A 23,640-nucleotide genomic window follows, 5' to 3' on the forward strand; every position below is an offset into this window, starting at 1 on the left:
GGAGAATACCTTCTTAATGCTCTCAAATTGGAAGCTGTTTTATTAATCCAGATCTCAACAAAGATCATAATCCATATCACCCAGGCACAACATCCTGTCTCAACACTGGCCTGTACCAAATGACAGAAGTAAAAAAAAAAATAGCAACAACAACAGCAAACTGTATAAAACACGAAAAGTACAACATAATCTTGAAGATGAAAGATAAACACTGTACAGATTCCTAGAACCTGTCAGGGTAACTTTTAAACTGCACTTCAGAAACTGGGATAAGCAAAGAGACTATCTACAGCATCAGCCCATTAAATGGCAGTTTTAGTCTATACAGGACTTCAGTTAAATTAACAACTGAAATATTACTGGACTTTACACAACTGTATTTGGTAGAAGGTGCACCAGAAGAAGGTAGGCCTGCAGAATACCCAGAGAACATTCAAGTCCCTGGTATAAGCAATGGCATTGAAAAGATGGCTACATTTAGAGCCAGCCAACCAAAGGAGATAATTCGGCAGACAGGACACAGCTAAGAGTCCTCTTGCATATCAGAAAGATGATATCTTGTACCCACACAAAACAACACCTCTGACAAAGGCATATATTTTCAAATTTCTTACTAAGATTCCAGTTGTTTTCACTCTGTCCCGTTCAAGTCTTAGCATCCACTTCTGAGAGAAAAGTACACAATATAAACACAATGCACAGAGCAAGACCATGGAGGAGCGGAAGTCAAAGATGAAGCACAGTGTGAAACAAAGTACATAATCAATTAATGCAATTCTACAGTTTATTCCGGGAGCTCCACAGAAAGTTACTACTAAGATCCCAGTTTTAATCTTGCTGAACACAAAATTGGTAATTAACACAATGTCAGTTATGCACAACTTAAAGGATGCCTCTGATATTGTACATTCTGCCAAAATGCTGTAGGGGCGATAACAAGAACGACCGCAGGCACAATGGGACAGGCAGCTGTGTGCTTAGAAATCAGAAACTTTTTGAACATCTGACTATAACTAGGTACCCTTTATGGCCTACTTTTATTAATGAAACTTTATAAATTTTTTATTGGATTTGTCAGTTCAAATTAAACAAATAAACAGCCTATTGCAGCATGAACCCACCTGATTTTATCCCCCTTGTGAATCAATGACCTTCCATGAATAAGCAGAAGGTTAAGAAGGTGCAGATTACATAACTTGCAGTAGCTCAAGTTCATCTGTTTGCACACAAAATTGAATGTTCATATTTCATTCAAAATTCTCTTTAGAGAAAACAATTTTCTTCACAGTACAATATTCAATAGTTTTCAATGGATTGCTGAAATACAATCACTCGATCACCTGCATTTCTTTTACTTTCCCAGGCTATTAGAAAAGATCTTTCTTTCTGTTAGTTCCTTAAAATTCTTGTGGAATATAATCCTAGAGTCAGCTTAAGTGTAATTAATACTAATGTTTTATTTTAAACACGAGCAACAAGGGGAAAACACAGCTATTAAACTATTTCTGCTTCTGTTTGTATGTATGAGATATTTTTCTGAGAACTTTTTCCTGTTTTAGCAAAGAAAAGGCATTACCTTTTATTTCAAAATTAAAATATACCTGAAAGCTGTGCATAGTGTGGAGGGAAATATGTTACTAAAAATACACCTAAAATCTCAGAGAAAATCTAATTTACAGGGAAGATTAGACAATTTAATGATAAATGTGCCTAAAGAAAGGTACACTGTAACAACTGTATTTCAGCAATGATACATAAGTACCATGATGGTTTTGCAATGCCCAGAGTGTACTACACTCTGCCACCTTCATACATTTAAAAATATGACATTGCTCAAAGATACACCGAGCCATTTTAACATCAGTCAAATGCGCATTTACTTCAAGACAATTAGCAATCAATGTTAAAAGGGAAAGACCTAAAATTCTCACTGGAATTAACTAGTCCTGGCCTAGATGTGTCATCCAATGGACACATTGGATGTCACATGTATTTCATCAACAAAAATATCTTCCTGGATAGAAGACATTAGCAAGAGAGAGAATCTACATATTTATTTAGTGTTTTAAGACAAACGCTAGCGTGAACGAAATTCAGTTTTCAAAAAATCTTGCCCAGGCATCTATGTACATTCTGAGTTCCACTTAAACTCTCATCTAGAAATAAATTACTGCAAATGAAATTTATTTTAACTAAACTTTTAAACAACATATAAAAGTAATCATAATTAAAATTGTAAATAAGCTTCCTTTGCTGTAGATCTCAAAGGGGCCAGTAATTCTCAAACAGCTTCTGAAATCTCACCTCTTTTGTAGTCTAATTGGTTACATCAGTAAACTGCTGGGTGAGTGCTTTAAAAGGATGCAGAACAGGAATAGAAATACAGCTTTATGGGAAGTGAGGTGTGAGGCCATTAAATGCATTCACTACATCAGAATGTTTTTAATCCTACTGACCAATTAAGTAAAAGGCATCTTGGAGCAAGTAAATATAATGTTAGAGCAAGTAAATATAACAGCCCTGTTGCTGGTTGTAATAACAAACATGGTCAGTGTGATAAAATGTATACATTAATTGTTAATTAACTTGATGAAAATATTTCTTTAGTGACAAATTCTTGAATGCTTCTCCAAGTCACATTAGAAGAAAGAAGAATGAGCAGACCAGTCCAAAACTGAGCAATCTGAATAATAATTTTTAAAATCCCAGTCAGGCCAAATTAGTAGATTTATTTCAAGGAAAACTACATTGTTGACTTTACTGCCTATTTATGACCAACATGACTCTCTACTTCAGATACCACATGACCCTCTTTCCTACTAAAACTATAAATTACACTAACTTAGACTCTATATTTAAAATTCCAGACCTTGCCTACATTTTATGCCATGCACCCTGTCTATCAAAACCATTGTAACCACGTTTAACTTGGTTGAAATACCTACCTTGTTTATGCCTACTTTAAAGAGCATTTCTTGCCACTAATTAAACTTCCTACAGTATTTCTAAGTTCCTAATTTAACTATGTGAATTAATTAGATCTCAGCTCTACTCCCAAATTCCTTTAATACCACTTCCTCTCCCTTCAGCTGCTCCACATGGATGGAGAATGAATATGTACTTTCCTTTGTACAGCAGTTTGAGATCCATTAAAAGAAAACACTACATAAGAGCTGCTTATATTCAGAAATAAAATTCAGCTTTAGTGATTAAATAAAATACTTCATAAGTAAGGTTAAGACATTTGTGGTAGCTTTAGAAATCAGAAACAGCACAACAGCACATTTGGGATATGTAAACATCAAATTCAGAGTATAAATGAAGCATAACCAGCTTCCAAAGATGCTTATGGAATAGAGACTAGGCCTAGTTTACATAATATCAACTGCCTAGCTAGTTTGTTTTTAAGATGAGACTTAACCCAGGAATTTTTACTAAACAAACAGCAAGGGATTCCCTTCAGAGATTAGCTATGAAATAATTTGGTTTCCATTGTTCAATTATCTAAATACGGTTACTGTGCTATTGATTGTCATGAGACATGTTTGGACAAACCTGAGATGGATCAATGTCAAACACCAAGTGTGACAGCTCCAGACTTTGTGATGCTAATCTGACACAAACAAAAAATTTAACTTTAAACTTTTAACCCCACAACCCCAGTAGTCATAGTGTTCTAGCTCTGCTATTCTACAGTTATTTGTATAACAGAATAAATATTTATTGTCCCACGGACATGTGGAACACATACTGGTGACTTACAGCCTCGAACTAGAAATCGATCACAGATGCTCTCCCAGTTTGCAGTTATTAATACAGGTCATCTTAATAATGAAAAACATTCATTTGAATTCATACATGAGCTGCAAGTGTATGGCTTCTAGGGTTTGGGCACTTAAACAAAACATTTCTCCAAAACTGAATGACTAGTCCCTGATTAATTCACGTTGAACATTAATGTTGCCTGGGTATAAGGAACATATCAAACTCTTTTATCTGAAAGACACGGAGTAATGGAGAGATGTAGGAAAATGTGAGAGAAAAGAGGACAAAAAGAAAGCTAATTAATTGCTTTCCATTCTCATATTTGTTGGTGTTTTCACTGCTTACATTATAGTTTATTAAAGGTTTGTTACTTTTGAGCTACTCCTAGCTTATGCTTTGACGGACAATATGACAATTAGTCCAAACTAGCCCAAAAGAATAGTCTAAAGGAGCAGAACAGCAGATTGCTATAGCAGCCTTCCTCTTTTTAGTATTTTTTTAAACACTGATGGTTGTAGAATACTGAGCAGATACCACCTCTGGTTTTAGTCAGTATAAACTCAGCTTGAAATAGGATATGCACTAGGCCAAAATAAGTAACTTATTTTACAGTTTAAATGACACACAGCTGTCCTAATTCTTATAAGTGAATTCTAACAACTAAGTCACTATTTGAACTGATGATCAGGAATGACAAGTATAATGAAGCACAAAGTCTTCATTTTATACATTACTTCATGTAAGATTTGGTATATGTTTAAAAATATGAAAAATTTTAAGTTATGAAAATATTCACATGAACATCTAATACAACTATTTCCTTCATAAAAACCTTTCAGAACTTGTATTATAGATGGAACTGTAAACAAACTACATGACATAACTAATTTTTTCACTGTAAAAAAACCAAATTAACGCAAATTTAAAAGTTATAACAATGAAAGAAGTGGTTATTATTTTCCTGTTCAGTTTCCTTTGTAAAAAGACCAGTCTGGTCTGAAAATTACAAATATCTGTAGTATAAAAATTTACATTCTCTCAGATCATTAATAATGGTCCTGTAGGTGGTCTACAATAAATTCCCAAATAACTGTCAGGAATCTGAAAGCCAAGGGACATGCTTCTCAATATTATAAAAATTTGAAAATTTTAGGATATTTTAAAATATATACCTGTAGCCAAATGTGAGCCAAAGGGCAGGCAAACCACTATAAATACCTCTCTCCTTGTAATTCAAGAGCTAGATAACATGAAAAAAGGGATGGCAACAGTTTGCATCATAGCATTACATCAACTCTCAGAGATTCATACAGCAGTGAAAGATCATAAACATTATACTAGCCTAAGCCAGGGCAGGTATTTAAAAGAAAACAATCACAAAGCACACATCGTGAGGTGCAAAGAAAAAAAAATAAGGAAGATGCCTAGAAACCAAAATCGAAAATATTCTGTGTATGAGAGCTTTGAAAGCAACATTCTCTTGGTTTATGAGACCTTTGACTCCTTAAAACTATCAGAATGGAAGCAATTTGCCATGACTTACAGAATTATAGGTAGAAACCTATATGTATTACTCAGCTGTAAAAAGTGGCTTCTTTGCTATTGCCATTACATGCATACATACAAAAAGAACACATGTATATAGCTATATATACACCCATCTGAGGATGGATGCATTTACTTGAACTAGAAGACTATATAGTAATATATGTATATATTAATTTGTCTTAGTTCACATTGCTTGATGCAACATGAAATACTACGGTCAGAACTCTGTGATTTTAAAGTTTTAATTTTATTTATTATTAGGATAGATTTCACCATGTATGTATGCTACAAGAGAAAGTATTATGGCCACGTCTGAAGAGAGTGCCAATTTAGGATCCTCTAAAGCTAATGATTGAAGAATTGTAATTCTGTTTTTTAGAATATGTTACAAAACTTAGTAATGTTTTGTGAGACTAAATAACAAACTGTAATAAATACTGCAAAAATTTTTTTCAAGTAAAATCACAAACTGTCACTTCCTGCTTAGTTATGCTTAGAGCTACCCGTCTCTTGCCATCAACAGGAACAGTTTTCTTCAGAAGAGAGGAAAAATTATATATTTGAAGGAAATGTATTGGACCACCACTAGCTTTTGAATTGGAAAGGTCTTTGGCCATCAGGACCATTAAAGAGTAATGTTAAAGCCTGCTGGAGACTGGAACTTCCAGGTCCACGCTCTGTCTCATATCAAACACAGATAAGTGGTCCCCTGTAATTTTTATGACTACGGTGTCAAAAGTCTTCCATTCAAATTGCAATAAATATTGTAATGAAGTCTGGAAGCAAAGCCATTTGTACTTGCTTGAGGCTGAGAATTAAGATGGCCTGTTTCCAGTTAGACAGTCATTAGAAAGATCTAACGTCCATGCTAAATGGTTTCCTGTTCTGACTACTTAAAACTAGTTTTAGTAAAATTGACTTCCTGAACATTTTATTATATCTTCACCAATATATGAATTTGAATTTTACACCTTTTTTTTTCCTTTTAATCATGGGTTCATCACAGTAAGTATGCTTACTTCAAATGAATTAAGAGTCACATCCTGCAGGTCTCTATACTCATATATTACACATATTTGCAGTCTGTCTACAAACAAAAGCTATCAGAAGTGATAGAATGTAAAAGGTTTTAGAAAGACAGATGAGCTTGTCTGGAAGTCTACAGGAAAACAAAGCCTGAATGGGTCTGGTCATGAAAGTAGAATTTTAACTATGCTTGGGCCAACTATAAGTAAATGGGCACTAATACACAAAAGTATTTGCCTGCTTGGAAATGCTACGTTTCTTTTTTGAAAGTCTGTCCTGAAAGTTTCTTTAAGCATCCTTTATAAAACTGAAGCACTTAATACATTCTGTACTGAAACAAGAATTTCTTCGTCTAAAAGGAACTTCCAGCTGAAGGAAATATTTGCTTAAAAATGTCAATACCTTTTATAATATTGCCTGCATGAATACAAATTCTTTAATAAAATAATCAAGTAGAAAGTTTATGTTGTGTTTATACGTCAGCAACAGGCATCTTTGCTTGCTGTTATAAATCAAGGGCAATCAATGCTATAGTATTGTCGTTAATAAAATATGAGTCAATAGGCACAAACTTTTAATATAAGCCTAATTATGAGTGTCTCTTTGCATGAAACTAAAAATATTGAAAATGTTGACATTGGAGATGTGCCCTTGAACCAAAAGCCAAGTATAAGTCAATAATCTATTATGATTTTCATTTTGCAGAAGTAGTGCCATTATTTCAAAAGGTCTCAAAAATCAATTTAGCATTTAGTATATCTGTGTAATAATGACATCCTAATTAAAAATCCCAATCTGAATAGCACAAAGGATAATGTTTAATCTCTAATCAATGAGCACTGAGAGAAGAAGCTATAGGTGCAATAACCTCTCTTAATGAGGTTTACTGTTTTTTCTACAGATTACATATTCCTTCATATTTCTGATAAGCGCTCTGACACTCTGGGCATTCTCCAACTAAAATCTGTAAATATGACTACAAGCTATTTAGAGAAAAATAACAAAAGTAGAAAAAGGTATCTTTTGCTCTTTATGGATTAAGCTGCTTTAGTACACAGGGAACTTCAAGGGTATTTTTCTAACACGTAGGAACTTCACATTGACAACCCACCTCAAACTCAACAGTATTGCTTATACAGCCCTACAAGCTGTTTCTGGGATGAAACAGCTTTGAAGAAAAAGAGATTTTTTTTCCCATTTATCAGTAAGGGTGGCATTACATTCGAGATTATCTTGCAATTTTAAAAAAATAATTCTTTAATTTCCCTATTACCCCTATTAATTTGAGACTGCAGAGTCTGAATAGCCATCAAAAAAGAAGTCTGCAAAACACATCTCACATAGCAATGAATACATTTCTTTACAAGTGCTCATCAGTGCACCGGAGAGCTGCTCAATTACCTGTGTGTCAAATGATTATCTGAGAGCTCAATTCCATCCCCATTACCCTGCCCCCAGCCCATATTTCAGTTATATATGCTACTGAAGTGTTAACACATCTTTGAACCTGCTATTTCCTCAGTTAATTTCCCACTAAGAGGTGCTAGAGTAACAGATGTCATAATTATTCAATTATTACCCTCATTTTATGTTCATTCTTTCAAGGTATTGTATAAGAAGGGCCCACTGGACATTAATTTCAGGAGCAGTGCAATCTTATATCACTGCAGCCTGCTATAGTCTTCCTCATGGGTGAGTAAACTAAGTCTAATATATGTAAGTATTGCACAGGTCTGTCCATTTTTTCTCTTATCAATTATCCGATTGGTTTAAACACAGCAAGTTAAAATATATGGCAACATTTTCTACTTTATGGCTTTCTGTTACTTTGCAAGAGTGCCCTGATCAAGCACTATAATTTAAAAAAGCACAGTAAATAAAAAAGCTAAGAACAAAACCCTTCAAAATTGCACTGCAGTCTGGTTTGATTGTTTTTTAACAAACTTTGTTCCTGGGTTTCTCTGGAGCTCTTAGCACCATCCACACAAGCTGCAAGATCTTTCACAATAACCTCTCCATGCAACTGAAATGGAAAAAAAAATTGTTCCCAACAGTTTAAAACTACTTTAAAAACAGATCTGTGCTACTGAACACCTCAGTAAAATGGCAACACAGCAATAGGGCTCACAGAGCCCTACAGCTGAGAATAAAGACTCTCAAACCATATCTCCATAGGCACAACTCTACACTCAGATTGCATGGAGATACATATGGAGATAGAAGAAGAAAAAAAAAAATGAGGTAACCACTTGGCATAAGACCATTTCTTTATCAAACACTAAGATGTAATGTTTACAAGACCTCTGAGAACTTTGGGAGAAAAATAAAAACATGTTTAATGTGACATGCAAAACATAACTCTATAGAAGTCCTTTTAATCAAAGCAAACAAACAACTCACTTTGCAACAATGCACATGTTTTAAATTCATGTAGCACTGATTTGCATATTTAATTTTCTGCTTTAAATGTATACCAGATCGCTGACCCTATCCTCAAGGCCATTGAAAATCTTAGACATTTTAGGATTTTCTTTAACGCAAAAGCCCCAGGAATAAGGGATTTGCTACAGAGAAGGAAAGCAATGTTAGAGCCCAGACTGCAGATGCAAAAGGATGCCAAATAGACCAAAAGCTACTAGTTGAGGTTTGAAATAGATCTTCTTCCTCCTTTCTTCCCTCTACCAGTCTGGGACACTAAAACTGCTCAATATGTGCATACAAATGCATTGTGTCTTGTACTTGTTTTCTAAAACAGTGTTTAGCTTCTATATGCAAGAAGCTTTTATACATGAGAAATTACTATTTTTATATGCTATACCCTCAGGGTTTAGTACAGTATAATCTATACTTACGTGCTTTCTCATGTAATGTGCTTGTAGCCAAAATGTGAGAGCTGCTTTGAGAAAATTAAATAGAATAAGAGCTGCCATGTGCTCCACAATTAAAGGAAACACTAAGTAGCAGCAATGGGAATTAAACAGGACACTGTGTTATGCCAAATACCAAATGTGAAACCAAAATATCTGCCAAGTCTCCCCTATTTGTTACAATTTTTCCATATTTAGGTAAATTTATGTAATTATGTACCCTGCAGTGGTAATGGGACTGTGCTTTAGTCCTTTTGCAGCATATGCTCTTGGCACAAATATCCTTTTTGAGGGGAAAAAACCTAACTTGGCCAAGATTACATATGTTGATTTTATATTGGCATCCTGACTGTGCCTAACAGCTGGTCTTTAATGTAATGAAACTGTGTTGGATTTATTCAGTTAAACAACTCTGCAGACTCCTTAAGCATATGTATTTCTTATAGCTCCCTATGTCTTGGAATCTGCTTTGATCAGAGCACCAACAGTTGCACTGTTTTTCTTAACATTTGAAATGTATCTGAGACCCAAATAATAAGTATATTTAAGACTTAGTTTCTTCCTATACTCTATGACCCCAGTTTTAAATGACAGCAACCACATCCACAAATCTCCCGTGGCTTTTCCATATATCTGATTAAAATAAGGTGTGAAATGAGCCTGTTGATGCCTGGTATTTTTTCCACAATCACTAAGGTGTTCAACAGTTGTACAGTCACAAAGATGTTCAAAAACTTTTCTTTTTTTTTTTTTTTTTGGTGATCATGTGAAAGACACTGTGGAAAAAGTACCGCTTGTTTTGTGGGGTTTTTTTATAGCTGCACATCAGGGTGATTTTGTGCTGCACCATGTATTTGAAATATTTTCCATGCAGAGGGAATACAGATGCAGTACTCCAGCCACATTACAAAGCCACCTGCAGCCACAGAAACCTACTTTTGCAATGAGTCTCCCAGTCCAAGACAATTGCTGATATGCACAAATGCTGAAATAAGTTCAATACTTTGGAGCATTTTCAGAAGTCCCTTGAAGGCAGTAGCTGCTATTGAAACTGAAAACAGATTCTAAGCTACTGCCTCAGAATCACAACAGCTACGACCTGCAGGCACGTGCACAAATATAGAAACAAGTAGAACAGTCACGAGACAGTTTAAACGTACTAAAGTGACACGAACTGTAGCATCATCGTGAAGAATTAATAGAATAATTAATTCAAAGACTTAGTATACAGTTTGTCATCTATAAACAAAAAAATGCTATTAAGTTCTAAGTGCATAAAAATGATACTCAAGAACACAGTGATATCTGTACCTAAATCTGAAACAGGAATTGTTGGAATATCAATAGAAGTTGGTGCTAGATCCCCTTTTAAAGAGAGAAATCTCCCTTTTCCAGAAGTTCTAATGTTCCAGTTATTGATCAACACTTATTTGTACCCTCAGTATAAAATTTCAAGTCCTTTAAAAGAATGGGATAGCCTGAGATTTATCAGTGCTCCAGTAAAACAGACTGAGAAGTTTGCTCACATTCTTCAAGGGAGTTGCCATTTACTGTAGAAGTGTCCCTCCATTACATACATACAAAAGTCTAACATTTCTAAGAAAGAAAACCTCTTCATAAGGTTTGATCTCCTGCATAATTCAGACCACTTAATCTCACTTTTTAGTAGGAGTTCCTTTCTTTTGTTATTTGAAAGACTAATTTTCCTGGTAGGCCCTGACAAAAACACCTCTAATACATTCAGACAACGCTATAATAAATCTCACATTCTAGACTTCTGAATAAATCATGGAAAGAGACCAGTTTAACAATACCATACAAATATTTATTCTCCTCAAAACAGTGAGATTAAAGCGCATTAACCATCTCCCCCCATCACCACTCCATAAAAGGAAAGCTGAGCTGGTCTAAAAGCTGGGCTTGTCTAGATGCACCTCCCCACCACACAGAGCTTTACATGATTTGGAGCGTTAAGACAGAAGTCAGCCTTTAAATTATGTGAGGCAACCCCCCACTTGCAAATGCCTAATGTTCCTCACTTATGTTCTTCAAAGGATAGTGACATTCATAGAAATTCTCTCAGGTTTCTCTTTATAAACACTCCAGCTGTTTTATAACTCGCTGGGCAGTTTTAGAGCATTCTACAACAGTTACAATAGCAGTGGGTGATCACTGGGAGGGAACAGACAGTACTTAGCAGCAGTCTGCTACTAAACTTCCAGATTTAATAGATGAATCAAGTCTTCAATCCCTCCATCAAATTCAAAAATCTCCAGATTAGAGATTACAAAATGTATAAAATGACATTCTCTGTGACTTGAGATACTGATCTAAGCACCATCAGCTCTTTTACACTATTTACATTCTCCTTAAATGTCTGTAATAGCAAAAATTAAAGAAAAATAAAAAAAATAAATCTATGAATCACTTAAGATGTAATCTTAAATACAGCTTCTTTCATTTGATGAGTTAGGAAGAGAATAAGTACAGGAGTACTTTGGCTTGTTTCAAAGCAGAAAAAACTTTTTTAGAAGTCTTTCATGAATGCTTTCATGAATGCTTTTTAAGTATGAACTTAATTTAAGAGTACTGGAATAAGGTAACACAAGTTTTGAAAAATTTATCAGAACCAGAGGAGGCCTTTAACCACCTCTTGCACTAGCAAAGGACACACAGCAGTTTTTTTAGGAGAAATAGGAAACAAGGTGTATGTTCACAGAGATTTTTATATTTATTTATTTTGAAAAATATATATGTGTCTGTGTATATATATTTATGTTCAGAATACACTGTAAATGAGAAAAGTCTGCACCTTCCTAAACAGAAACTATGATTATAACTGTGTCTGCTAATATGCAACATAGTATGAAATTCATTTTTCTGTATCTAAAGGTATATTACCTCATATTAGAGATGAGTGCTGTATATCTTTTCACAAGGATTGATAATTTTATCTTACTCTATAGATTGCTTTCAAATCCCCCCCCTCCTTTTATGAAAGTTGCCTCTACTATTAATTTTCAGTGGAAATATTTTTAATCTGGGTTCTGTTACAAGCAACTATTCATTTAAAATAATTTAGCACATCTACCTATACACTGTATTCAAAGAGTTTATCTGACAGTCTTTTAATTGTGCCAGAAATTTAGGTGGATGAATGAGGGGAGCTTGTGAAGGAAAAATTCTCACAAAACATTTTAGCAAAACTAGGAAACATTTAGGAAAAGGGATGACTTTGTAATTTGTAACATAATCCTATAGTACTTGAGTAATTTGTAACGTAATCCTAAAGCACTAATCTTTTTCATTTAAGAAATTAAAATCAGGACTATTTCAATGTTACTTTATCTTTTCTCTAGAAACATAAATATTGGATTGCTGTTCTTAATTTAGTTCAACAGTCTTCTATGCACAGCCAGAAAAAAAAAAAAATCCAGATATTACCACTGGCCTTAAAATTTGATCCAACTTTTTAGTAGCAATTACTATTCCCATGACACCTAACCAAGTTTAACAATTCATAGTAGCAAGCAAGTTACAGATGCTTCTCGTCATGAGAATATTAAAAACAGAAGAAAAGATCATGGAATTTATTCATTAAGAAAATAGGCTGGCAACGAATTGAAGTGATTCAAAACTGGTTTTGGAGCTTTGATTTAAACACGAAGAACACATGGCAATTATACACCTCTTCAAATAACTTTCTCTTCTGTATCCATTCAGAATACCAACACTGGAGACAGAGAACTAAAACACTTAACTTGTGTCCTTAACCTGGGTAACAAAACCACCACATATTTCCATTGGTGAACAGTTGGTTGTCTGAAAAAGGACTACTCAAGGTGAAAAGCAACAGCATATCACAACCCAGTCATATCCAGTAAACTAGATAAATCCAGTAAAATAGCCACATTTAGATGAATTTTAGAAAGTATAGGAATATCCCCTCATATTTTGTAGAAGACTTCAAAAATAATGCAGGAAAAATAAGATTTTGAACAACTGTGTGGCTTAAGCCATCATTACAAAGTCTTCTGCTGTTCCTAATTCCCTAAAAAAATTAAAATCAGCAGAAGTTTGGATTACTCATGTATCTTTTCTCCCTTGGAACTCATAAATTCCAATTCAGTATATCTGAAGATTTCCCTGCCCCCAGCCAACACTCTTGTAAACACCGATACCATAATTGTTCACATTACAGGGGAAAAAACATCAATTTTGAGGTGTGTCCTGATCTTTCATACATGAAAAATAAATAAATGAAAAAAGCCCAGACAACCAGACCTCAACCTTCAGTTTAGTCCTTTAACTCTGCAAATCCTGATGACTTTGTTCATAGGCTTTAACTGCATGCTGCTCATTTTCCCAAAATTTAGGCTAATGCAACTCTGTTTGCAAATACAAACACAACCAAAGTGACTGGTAAGTTTTGAAAATCTGAACTGTGTCGTTTCATCAAGCTCACAGTTCTTTTTTTTTAGTTTTCAACTGCACCTATATTTAAATCCATTTACTCTTTGACAGTTTGTCTTAATACATTCTAAAGCATACATAAAACTTAGGTAAGAATATTCAAACAAATAATTTATAGGTTTGTGTATTAAGAGGTCTATAGGAGTCAGAAAACATACAGGTACATTTTAAAGTGTCCATAATATCCTTAACATCATATTTTCTTCCTTTATTGTAAGTAGTGACAAATCAGCTTACTGCTGTACCTACTGCAGTGCTGCACCAAAGCACAGCACAGTCAGATCTCGTGAGTCTGTTAAATACCCAAATGCTTGAATAACAAGGTAGAGCCCTATCCCACCACTCTTACTAATGAGGTAAATTCTTTTGTGTATTGATTTTAATTAGTTCGCTTGTGGAAAAAAAAAGTCCTACATAGCATGATTAAGGGCAGCAGTATAGCCCTGGGTAAGGACCAGAGCTACTTTAAAGTCTAACATAATACACAAATTGTCAGTATCATAAAATCTAATTTTACATACATATATGAATGCATCTTTTACTAGGGGATTTTTTTTTTTTTTGTTTTAATTTCAATGGTCTGGTTGAAAGTTTAAAAGCCTGCACTGAATGCATTATATTGAATCCTAGTGTAAATAAAATGATGCTAAATATGAACAAAGGACAGACCACTGAAATACTAATTGGAGACTGGAATATGGTGACAAACAAAATTCATAAAAGTATTTACAACTGAGATGTTTATATGATTGCCTGTAGCTGGGAGGACTTCAATGATACATACAACAGGAATTATCCACACTCATATAAAATTAGACCAGTTCACTGATGCACTTAAATGAATGCCTAATATTGCAATTCTTCTGATTGATAGCCACTATACATATAAATACATATATTATTCAAGCTGCATTTAATAGAGTATGATAGCTATAGCCACATAAATTACTGAAAGGACATGTCACCAGACATTAGTTCCATATTAAGCATTAGTATAGTTCATATCACCTAAAGTAGATTTACACTTATTCAGTAACAATTATTTTGTTTGATAAATAAGTACTTTTTTATGACTAAAGCAATTCTGACATTTGAGTTCTCAAATGAGTTATTTCTACAAGGATCTCATCATTTAACCTTGTAGGTGCACTTCAAAAGCTTTAAGAATCTTACATTTGATTTCTGGGAAGTATTTTCTCGTTAACATCTAACATATGTACCCTGTAGGCATGATTCGCACAAGACTCTGGAATTCTAAGGAAATGATGATCAGTCACGGAAATGTGTAAAGATTCAAGAACTCTGGCAATTTTCACTTCAAATGTTGTCAGCGAGTTACTATTATAAAAGTACTTTTCTCACCATACCACTGAAAAAATGCTGTGTACTGTGCAGGTATGAGAAAAGTGACACATTTAATGAACTCCAGCACCTGAAGGTAAATTTCCTCGAAGCTGACAACTGAATCTGTTACATTCAGAGAAATGCTAATTATAGGTAAGAGATGCTCGGAATGTCCTGAATAAAGTTTATACCTTGCTGGAGAAAGCAGGGTGGGAAGGGAACAACCAGCCAACCACCAGACAAAACATGTGCTCAAATGTTCTTGGTCCTAATTAATCACAGAAATTATGCTCCAACCAATAGCCTAAATGTCAACAATATCTTTTTGCTTAACACCATCCTTGGAAAGGCCAACACACTTCTAATAATAATGCATATATTTAAGTAATTGATTGGTTGCTTTTCAAAAATGGAAAAACTATCCCTTGGATCACTAAAGAGCCGGTAAAAATTAAAACTAATGAGCTCATTTCAATAAAAATTTATGAGACTGGTTTCATGCTGACAAAGTGGGTCCTGCAGGCAGTACCCCTCCACCTGCTTGCCAGAGAAAGAAAAATCCTTTATTTCAAAATATTTTTAAATCTTTTAATGAGGTATTAAAGTATAGCTACAACTCTACAGGTAATTTGAAAGGATTGTGTGTGTCTGTGAGATCACCAATAAATCTTTTGTAGTACAAAAGAATTTTCTGAAGAAAACAAAAGTAATATTTGTCAGCAGTAATTACTACAGATGGAAAACTCTCTTGAGGATGTATTAACTACATTCAAAATGAGTGGTGTCACAATATCAATTGAACCCCCTAAAATAGTTTTTATTAAGATGCAAAAATAAAGCACAAAGAAACAAAGAATCCAACTCACAGGGACCACAGTAAGAATATTTGCTCATTTTGCCTATAACTGGACAAAGGAAGTCTTAAAATAGAGAACTGCAGCAGCCTGAGCTCTGATAAAGGAGTATCATATTAATAAACATTATGCACTGTTACATGCAAAATATTTGATTTTTATTCAAATATTATAAGCAGCATTTATCTTAGAATGTACAAAACTAAATAAAGCAATAAACCAGCCAAAAACAAAGGGGTAACTTTAAATGTGTGCTCCTGGAAGCATCCACCAGCATTAATTCTAACTACCTTACAAAAAGTACAAATGCCTGTTTACATACTGTAAAGGTGTGTATTACATATAAAAATCTCAGATGCACATTCCTATTTTGATGTTTGTAACAATTTAATTACCTGGAAATTGTCCACGTGAGACACTGGAAACACAAAAAATATACTATATAGACTTGGATCCAGGTTTACTTTGTGCAAATTATTGTACAAAAGGTGACCTTAACCCAGCAAACTTAATTTCTGCAAGAAAGCTGCAGCAAAAGAAAAATATAAATCTATGTTTTGACAGCAAAGTATGAACAGCCAGCATATAGTAGGAATTAGATATGCTTAACAACTAAACTTGTATGTCAAGATATCATTAAACTGTTATTAATCAGCTCAAGTAGGTAGAAAAAGAGAAGTCAGGTGTGGACTTCCCCGTAATGATGACCCACAACGGGACAAGACAATGTCTGTCTCCTGGATAAACTCCAGACAACGAGAGGTGGGCAGAGAGGAAAAGGTGTCTGCAAGGCTGAAAGATGATACAATCCTTGGAGGAGGAACTTGGGGGTAGCTTTCAGTAGCCAGTTGTATTGAAAAAGTAGTTTTTAGTGTGGCTCTGATCTATATTGCCACTTTTTATATGTCAGCACTACGGAATTTCCTCCAGTAATCATAAACAAAAATATTGCAACTAAACATTTCTGGAAGGCATCAAAAGAACCCTTCAGAAACCTTGACACAAGTATTTTATTACAATGGTGTTTCTTTTTCAAAGTGCCTTTATACTTCTACCACCACTGATGCAGATACCAATGCTAAACTGGCCAAGAGATGTTTCACTAGTGTAGTATTGTGTGAGAAGGCTAAATTATTTATACAGCTTTTGAAAAAAACAAAACAAAAACTGAAAGCGTTTCAGCCATTTTCTAAAACTATTCCCCATCACAGACACTCTTTACATACGGAAGTATTTATGTACAATACAGACAGAAATTTTTACAATAACAAAAGATTAGTCAATAGTTTTCAGAATTTATTCACTTAAAATAGGAGCTACATAAGAATAATTGAGACTGTGAAGGAATCTATTCAGAGAGTTATGGTGTTCCTGACTACACTATTGTGAAGTGAAGTGATTAAAAAAAAAAAAAAATAGGGGGGTTAAGGTGCCTGATAAATAAGCCATCTCCATTTCCAATAATTGCTTTAGATATCAATATAAGAGGAAAACATGCTAATGTTTAGAAAACTGAAGAATATCAAATGTCCTTTAAAACTTGCACTGTACATCTCAGAAGGACATGGAAAAATAACTGCTATTTTAAAAGGTATTAATATCAAAATCAGAAGCATAATGTAAAACTGCAGGAGGGTGGATATAATTTATATTCAAGTCCTTGTAGAAGTAATGCATGTATTAAAAATGTGCCTGACGTAAAACTCTGGAGTTTTAGAGATCTTCACACTACAACCATGCTACCAATAAAACCAGAAGCTACTCTCAGACTAACTTGAGGATGTTACATTCTTCATTACTTTCCCTGTATTCTTTTTTTCTAGTTTTGACTTCTTTTAAATATAGAATCAGGTTTTCAAACTCCAGAATGTTGCAAACTGATAAATGGAACTCATGTTTGCTTATATGCTCACAGTAGGAACTGCAGTAAAAAGGTAGATGAAACCAACTGAGAGGTAATATGGAACTGAGATTTTCTTTCTCCCTGAAAACATGGCTATAGATTAGGCTTCTTATTCTTCTGTGAAATAAAATACGTATTTGAAGAGCTTTAAACACAATATATACTGAAACGTGTATTCACATACACAAGAGATATTCAGAACAAGAAGAGAAATGTTGTCATCTCAAGTAAAATAAAATTTGATCTACCCCACTACCAAATCCATTTTTTACTCAAGTGGGACTTCGAGTATTACATTGTTTTTCTTCTTTGTACTGTTGTTGACACTCTCAGAACCATCTTCAAAGCACCGTACTCTTTTGTGTGGTGTAAAACCAGTATGCTTCCAATTTTGCCATCAATCATCTTTAATAGCATATGCTATTAATGTAATTTTGTTATTGAAGATTCCTAAATCTATTCAGTGGTTTGCACAAGACAATTACGTTTTTTTGTTATATGCATGCAGGCAATCAGATAGTGTCTTTTTAAATTAGAGCAATTAAACATGGTCATTATAAATGGTAGATTATTAAAAAAAAATCATGAAATGTCAATATGACATTCTTTGATTTAAAATAAAATGGTAACAGAATGGAGAAATGCATTTTAATTATTTCATTTCAAAAGTGTGCTTGAAAAAATCTGCTCTATGAAAGCTTGCTGATATTGGGAAACGTTTTCCATAGCTTTTACAGTGCTACAGATGGTTTAAAGACATTTCCTAGCACCCTGAAAAAATGTTTTTCAACACAAAGAAGTCCTCTATACATTATCTAGAAAAATAATTAGGATATATGGTCACTTTCCCACTCTCACCAAATTGACAAATAGTTAGCACTAGTACAGTAACATCTGTGTAGTCAACATTAGAAAAATTACTGCATCTTTGTATACCAACAATAATTCAACAAATTATGCATATTTTTGCCATAAGAAGTTCAACAGATACATTATTTTGACAGACCACTTCTTTCTCTGTCTTCTTTCCTCTTTCAGTAACAGATTACTCCCTGTCTAACTTTGCAATATCAAACCCACTCGCTCATGGAGGCACTTAGGCATATGTGTACTGCATGTCCAGTCCTACTGGTACCAAAATTAATTTAAAATCAAAGTTAATAAGCTACTATGCATTAGTGCATAGCATACTGTACTTTCAGCCTTACTGTAACTGTAATTGATGAGTGTTAGAAAAACTTCTTGAGTGTTCAGGAATCTGAATAGGCATAGCTGGATCACCTCACATTTGATAAGTTTGAGATAGGAACACAAAGTATGAACTATGAAATTTGATAGCTTTTTACACTCAGATATTAAAAAATTCCAATGAAACATCTACCAATTTTCACACTGCACGAATATCCTCCACAGTACCAAAAACCTATGAAAATTGTTTAAATATGGTCCAGAATGTTAAGTGTAGCACTTCACTCTCCCAGTCTACAGTTTGGCTGTATCCTGTAGACACTGAGGTAGAGTTTAGGGGAAGTTATTTGTAAGTGCAGTGCTTTCTTTTTCACCATTGTTTCTTAGAGCCTTCTAGAGTGCAGTAAGTTAAGTAAAAAAGAACTGGATTTAACCTACACCTAAATTCAACATGCAGACATTAACCCTGGTAAAAGTGGAGTGCAAGATTCTTTTATTTGCATACTTAGGTTTAGTAAGGAATATTTTCTGCAGGAAGTCTACCTTATATGCTTGAATAAAACAGCATCAACAGATTAACTTTAGAGCTATTGGACAAACCTCCAGAAGTTGCCTACCAAATAAAGATTTATACTTAGAAATATACTAAGAAAACCCATGAAATCCTCAAAGAAGATAAATGTTCACATATGATGTTGTTTACCATGCACTGAGTATGAATAAGACACAGCTCTGAGCTGTAAAAGAAGTGTTATATCTGATTTCTAAGAACTTCAGTTGAGTAACAAAGATTGCCTTACACATCCTCTTCTGGATTTCACTCTGGCTGACAAGCACAACCTGCCTGGTGTTCAAATAAGCATTTCCTTCTCCCATCCTTTTTTCAATAGCTTTTATCCCACCCCATAGTCAGTCATTAAGATCAGAAGAATCCCCCTTGCAGTACCTATGTTCTATTGCTGATGCTTAAACCATAACACTCAATCAAGGCAAGAGATAAAGGTATCATTATAAAAACACCTCTAGTGGCAAATATTTGCTTTACTTCATTTGCATTTTACCCATTTTTTTTTTTTCAGATATCAACAGAGACCTTGGTCAGAGCTGGTACACAATTTTTCTTTCATCTCAGGTCAGCATAACTATTTTGAGTTGTTTTTATTTGAGTAGAGCAGGTTCAGTGAAAGGACTGACAAAGAAATCTGCTCTGGGAAAATGGTGAATTTCAAAACTGCTTTCAACTGTGAAAAGGAGAGTATTTGAAGATTCTCAGCCATGTGGAATAACAGTGTAGTTTTAGCTGGCACAAATTATATCGTTAACCCACAGTATAAGAAATAAATCTATGTGAGATATCAAAAAGGGTGAGAATATTCCTTTCTATCCAAGCACCTCTGTGTACTTTGAGGTCATTCATTCTCCAGATACAGTTGTGAATATTTTCTGGTTCATTTTGGTAAGTAATGTTTAATCCGTTTTATAGATGGCTGATGTCAACTATACTTGACCTTATTAGCAGCAAGCCTGATACATACTTGCATCTACCTGTCACCATAGATCTCTAGTCCTATTTCCAGAACAAAATTTATCAGAGAAAAATATTCACTACAATTAGCTTTTTTCTGCATTGCTTAATTTGAGATATTAAGGAAGTGAAACAAAACAAAAAAAAAGGAATCTATCACCTATATTAATGGATGTTTCAGATCAATTTAACCTGAACTAATATATTTTCTTAATGACAAATCAATGTCAAAAATAATGAAAGAACTTAAGATTCTGTGTGCTTTCCTGAAGTCTTTGCTGTTAAACAGGGTTGTACAGCCTGCCAGTCTTGCATTATTAATTGGTTGTGAATGTTATTAGACCCTGTTGTGGTCTACAGTACTGAATAGATAGAAGCCAATTATTTCTTCTGCATTCTTTCAAGAGTTACACATTTGAAAAGTAAAAAAAAAAAAAGGCTTTGTATCAACTAAATAAAATTAAGAACTTCAAACAAATCTAGAAATGAACTGCAAATGAATATACTACCAGTTTAATTTTCTGTTATTGGTTCAATTTTACAGGTATGTCTACATTTTCTCCAGATGGTTTTTCCCCTGAGCCCAGGACCAGATGCTAAGGTCAACAATCCATCTAAATTCACATTTATTATAGCTTATTTTACAGTCATTTTATAACAAAGAAAACTTTAAACTAATAAAAACTTTGCAAGAAGGATTACAGCAGAATCTATAGGCAAGAACTCACATGCCCTTAGTACTGTGCAAACAAATAAGAAGTTCTCCTTCCTATAATGACATTTTAAACCTCAAGATTACAGGTGGGCACTGTGGATAAGAGTATAAAAGTTAACAGGATGATCCTTAACATTTATTTCAAAATATAATTTTCAGAGTTAGTTCCATTGCTTTATTTAGTGGGCCAAGAACATCAATATTTACCTACTCCCCAGTGCAGCCAGATGATGTGAGTCTTCCCTAGTGTCTGTATCTACCACTTAGTTTCCAACTGAGGAATGCACTTTTGACTGTTTTTCATTATCATAATAGAAGAAAAAGCTCCAAATCTCCATTTTTTTTTCTACTGGTAGGAAGAAATTCAGACAACTTATCAGCTAATACCTGGATATCTTTTGTGAGAGAAACAAAGTATGAACAGAGAAAGAACAAAAGAGTTTATTGGCATCAAGTTTGCAACAAAGCTGGGCTCACCATTCCCTAATAAAGTTAGGGATGGATGACAACTCTGTGAGAAACCACTGGCAGAAATGAAAACTTACAGGGCCCTTCAAAGGAAAAGCAAGTAATTTCTGTTAAACAAAACAGCTATTGGTATGTGAATGCAGTTAAATGGAAGTGCAGACAAACACACTGTTAAGGTTATGAGCCAGAAAAATGACACTTAGAGACGTGTTTTGAACGACTTGAAGTAGGGAAAGTTGTGATTTACCATGCACAGAGAGGAGAAGGTTGGCCAGCCAATATTTATTGTTATTAGAACCCAAAGGAAGAATTTATATGCATGTGCACCTGTATTCATAAAAAGGTATTTGGGGGAATAAACCTCAACACAAAAGCAAAAAACCCAAAGGAACTTGCCAGATTACACCAATATGTACTCAATACAGAAAAAAAAAATGAAATAATATCATCACTGAAAATATCAGATGGAAAAATGACAAAATTGATGAGAGGATATAAATAGCAGTACAAAAGCATAAAGACTGAAAGATTAAAATAAATAAAAAGAATACATTACACTGATAATATAGATAGAAACCCACTGAAGTTTTCAGAAACATGTAAATTGCTGAAGTTCATTTTCCATATAGGTGAGGTTTGACCATTTAAAAATGATGATGTATTTTTCTGCATATTGAGTATTTTATTTTTAATTCAGATTTAAATAATTTAAGCTAACCTACCCAGAAGTACAGGAAACTTAAAAAATTAAAAACTAATAGAGGTTGACCACAATGATGCTCTACCCTATTCTATCAACAGACTGAATAGATTTGTGGTCTGTTATAAAGACTAAGAATTCTGTCTGGATAAATAAGGCTATGAGTAGAACATGGATGACTGTTTACAGGAATTTCCAAAACTTTCAAGTGTGTTTATGTTTACAGACAGCCTGTATAAAAAATGGATCCTTAAGACAGAACATAAAATTACAGAATTATGTTGAATACCAAAACATGCCTGTAACTTGCAAACCCAGTATTTTTTGCATGCTGGGTAAAGATGAAAACACTACTTTTTTATTGGGGGTTGGGGTAGAACAGCAGAGATCAGTTTGTCCATCCACAAGGGGCTGTGCTGGGGTTACCAAGCTAATTTACCTTGTGACCTGAGCGAGATCTTTGAACCCATTCCTTCAAAGGTGAAGAACTCGGGTATTAAGTTTGATTCATTTAAAAGTTCCCTACCAACATAACAAATGATTTTAATAAGATCTACAACTCCACCGGGAAAACTGTACAAGGCAGGCACAAGTGCTTCTTTAATGTTTAAAACTTGATTAAATATTTACAGTAGCATAAGACTGAAAAAAATCAGAAAGTTCCTCCTTGTCTTAACCGCATCAAATCATGTTTATGGTAGCTCATGGAAAGTAACAATTTTTACCATTATTACAAACAAATATAAAATCTAAATTCAAATATTACAAAATTTTGTGTATCTATCATACTTGTTCATGATTCTACCTATTTATCAAGGAAAAAATAGCACTAGATGCATTTATGCTTAGTAAATCTGCTATTTTAATTTTAAAGACTGAGGCATTTGAGAGAGAATACATATTTTTTTCCCCATTCCCTTATATATCTTCTGGATTATGAAAGCTTATTTTGGGCATCTATCTATCAATCAGGAATTTTCAATCTTCTTTTAGATTTTCAAATTTTTTTTATTGTCCAGAGTAACGAATGTGAGCCCCTTAGACATTAAGTTTGCTTTTCTCAGTTGACTCCTAGTAAATAGTTCATACAGCACATCCATAGCTTTCAAATTACTTCAGGTTCTAAATGAACATTCAAGTGCTCACTCCTTAATAACAATGGCCTTTGGAAGAAAATTTTTCCATAGAAGTCCACAGACCTGAGAACAGAATTTTGGCTTTAGAAGAGTTCCTATAATGCAAAATGTAGGCTGAACAATTCCAA

The sequence above is a fragment of the Lepidothrix coronata genome, unplaced genomic scaffold (assembly GCF_001604755.1).
Source record: "Lepidothrix coronata isolate B3197 unplaced genomic scaffold, Lepidothrix_coronata-1.0 Scaffold54, whole genome shotgun sequence".
Classification (NCBI taxonomy): Eukaryota; Metazoa; Chordata; class Aves; order Passeriformes; family Pipridae; genus Lepidothrix; species Lepidothrix coronata.